Here is a 3,730-nt window from a genome sequence, read left to right as displayed (position 1 = left end):
ATAAATTCTACCATATTCTGAATTTTCTCCTTAGCATTTTGCCATTCACATGTGATTTCTTATTGCTTAAACTTTGCATACGTTAAGTTCTTCAATGTTGATTCAATGTACATCCAAGTTCTTGAACTATTTATCAGCAAGAACTGCCCCCCTCCATGAGCATGTGATTTATTGTGTAAGGCGAATATTTAGCAAATGATGGTTCCCCAGGTCTCCGTGACTTCCAGAAAAATTGGGCCTTTTAGAAAAAAAATCACATAAAATAATATAATCATATGAACTATGAAATGCTATATATTTAACTGAAATTTCTCAATCAGGGATTGTTTTATTATTTTATAGAATCACAAGCTGGAAATAGGGGTTTTGTTTCATCTTCTGTCTTCCTCTCCACTTAAAAAGAGAAAACGTGTGTCATATTTATTTTGTATCCATAATAACTAAAGCAGTACCTGACTAATAGAAGGTATTTAGTAAATAGATGCTGAATAAAGTAAGAAATGACTATATTTTCTAACAGAATTTGCATGTGAGTCTCTGGACAGTGCAGTGTAAAAATATTAAGTTACAAGTGTCCCCATTTTCCTACTATTTGATTTTGATACTAGTATATGAAATATAAAATATAGCTAGGTAATGGTTGCAGCGTATTAAGACTGAGAGTAATATCCACCACTTTATTTTTAAAAATTTTTGTAATAGTGGATTTTATTTATACTTTCCTCATTACAAAACAAAACAAAAAATCTTCACACCATTTATTAACAGAGGGTATATTGTGTCATATTTAAGAGAATGTGCTAGAGAAGGCGGGGAGATAGGCTAGGTTGAAAGAATGATGAGTTAACACATATAATGTTGGGATGCCTGGGTGGCTCAGCAGGTGAGCGTCTGCCTTTGGCTCTGGGCATGATCCTGGATTTGTGGGATCGAGTCCTACATTCGGCTCCCTGAATGGGACCTGCTTCTCCCTCTGCCTGTGTCTCTGCCTCTCTCCGTGTCTCTCATGAATGAATAAATTAATAAAAAAAAAACACATATAAAATGCTTAGAATAGTAGTTGTCACACAATGACTGATGCATAAATATTAGTTTGATGATCCTTATTCATATTATAAAGTACCTACTGAATATAAAAACAATAAGCTGGATTAGGAAATAAAGCCAAAAATAAATAAGTGATGAAATATAATTAAACCTTGTCTGCATAATTTTGTCTTCTTAGGGAGCTCAAGCTCTATTTATTTACTTGACAGAGAGAGAGAGAGAGAGAGAGAGCAAGCATGACTGGAGGGAGGGGCAGAGAGAGGGAGAGAGGAAGAAGGGAGAAGCAGACTCCCCGCTGAGCATGGAGCTTGGCATGGGGCTCCAACTCACAACCCTGAGATCATAATCTAAGCCCAGATCAAGAGTTGGTCACTTAACAGACTCAGCCACCCAGGTGCCCCGAGAATTTTAGAAAAATATTAAAAGATAATTTTGCTTCTCCTTTCTCTGGCCTAAATTAATGCTCTCATTTGTTAATATAATTTAGATGTATAATATAATTGTATAAACTACTGTTTCATGGCTATCCCTGTCTCTTTGTTTATGCTATGCCTGTTTGCTAATCTGTAAATTGTATATAAATAATAGCACCTGCCTAAAAGGATTTTAGTAATAATTTCAAAAGACAAATTATACAATGTGCAATGCAACTTTTCTTTTTCTTCATTATCATCATCATCATTTACAACTTGGGACATAAAGAGAAACAGACCTTAGGCTATGAAAATCCAGCACCTACTAGGCACCAATCATTGCAATGATCATGGATAACAAAAGTATATACAATATATTATCTTTATAAATCAAATTTTATGTGTCAAGGTTTATTTTTTGAATTATTTTCCTCACATCTTTCTCAAAGAGCCTATTGAAAACTGCGAGTCAGGAGTGTGAATAAATGTGTCAAGACCGTGTGATGAGTAAAATAATAAAAGTACGTTTGTAGAAAAAGACAACACAGAAAAAAGAGTTATTTGCTGTTTTGTAGTACAGGAAAGGTTGTTTTGGAATACAGTAAAGTGTGAGCTAAGTTTTGAGGAATCAACATTATCCATATTCTGACATGCAACCAATGTGTGAATATAGCCGGAAATAGCTTAGACTGACAAGCATTTGATCTCATGGGTTGTATCAAGGTAATACTCCTTAGTCAATTTTACAAGTTCACATACTAAAGATATTATACATTTGCATAATATTTTACAAATTATAAATGTTTTAACAAACACTGCGTATATTAAATATCCATAGGTAGAGAGCAATTTCCTTTTGCCAAAGGGAGAATAAATAGAAGCAAAATAATATCAATGGTAAGAAATTTAAAGAGAAAGTGAACCCAAACCCCTGAACTGTGACCCAGCAAGCACACAAACCTTCTGTGAAGTTTCCTCTGGCAAATAGACTGACCTGAGGGTGAAACATTCCTCTACTGTTCAATCATGCCACCCTTGCTCATCCTACTTCCCCATACCCATTTGTCTAGCCTTGGTTACTCCTCATAAAAGAAAAGCCCTGGTGTGATCCCCGTTGGCCCAGTTGATTAAACATCAAACTCTTGGTTTCTGCCCACGTCATGATCTCAGGCTCTTCAAATAGAGCCCAGGTCAGGCTCAGAGCTCAGCAAGGAGTCTACTAGAGCTTCCTTTTCCCTCTCCCTATGTGCCTTCTCACACTTGCTCTCTCTCTCTCTCTCTCTCTCTCTCATACAAATAAATCCTTAAAAAAAAGTATTGACCTAACCTTTGAGATGCTTGCAGATCCCTCCTATTGGTATATCCCCTTCTCTCAGCTTCCCCCTATTGTACGTGGTTCTTCCTTCCCTCCTGCAGTAATGCTTTCCAAAAAAAAAAAATCTCTTCTTGTCTAAGTCCAGAGTTGTTTTTTTTTTATTTGAGAAGAGAAAAATGAAAAGTAAAATAGAGAAGCCACATGGGGACCCAAAGCAATTACTGACAATATTAAGGTACATTTCATGATTGCTTTGCTTATGGAAACATAAACTGAGAACTGGAAAACCTGAAGTTATTTCTTAGCTCTGCCTCTTAACACTTGATGTAACCTTGGGCAAGTCATAAAATGTTTGAGACCTGAATTTCTTCCTTGATAAAGCAGGAATCACAATGTCTACCTCCAGGGATACTGCAAGGATTGCATGAGATAATGTATATAAAAGAGATTAGCAAATTGCAAAGTCCTTTCATATTGCATTTATTACTTATAAATGGCTCTCCTCCACTTGCTGTTGATCACTCAAAGCTGCTCTGAGTCTTATAAGAATAGTTTAAAATGTGTGCAAGATTATCAACTGTGATCATCCCTGCAGAACAGAATAAAAGGTAAAGAGAGAAAAATAAAATTAAACCAGAAATAACTCCACATAAGCACTGTTCATTTTTTAACTTGACCATAGTGTTTTCTTAAAAGAACTTCAAGCAACACGGGGAGAATTATCTCAAGGACAATCAACACTACACTAGAGAGCACCATTGTAATGAAAATGAAACATTCCAAGGGTTAAAAGAAATTCAGTTTAAACACATAAAATTTTATATGATTATAAAATATCACATAGCATTATTTTGGAAATAAAGAATTTAAGAAAAGCTTTCTAAAAGGTAGAAGCTTGTTGTCATATAATGGATGAAACTAGACTATTTTTGCTTGAAGCTTAAGAAAATGATAC

At 35.1% G+C, this 3,730-nt stretch overlaps 1 protein-coding gene across 12 annotated transcripts in view; it reads right to left on the bottom strand.

Annotated features, from left to right (window-relative positions):
* The window catches only part of LOC144302548 (uncharacterized), a 236,493-nt gene that overhangs the window by 28,077 nt on the left and 204,686 nt on the right, over positions 1 to 3,730 (bottom strand). The gene's annotated exons all lie outside the window — the stretch shown is intronic.

The sequence above is a fragment of the Canis aureus genome, chromosome 2, assembly GCF_053574225.1.
Source record: "Canis aureus isolate CA01 chromosome 2, VMU_Caureus_v.1.0, whole genome shotgun sequence".
Classification (NCBI taxonomy): domain Eukaryota; kingdom Metazoa; phylum Chordata; class Mammalia; order Carnivora; family Canidae; genus Canis; species Canis aureus.
The sequence above is the reverse complement of the archived record's forward strand: the minus strand, read 5'-3'. Positions and strand labels throughout refer to the sequence as shown.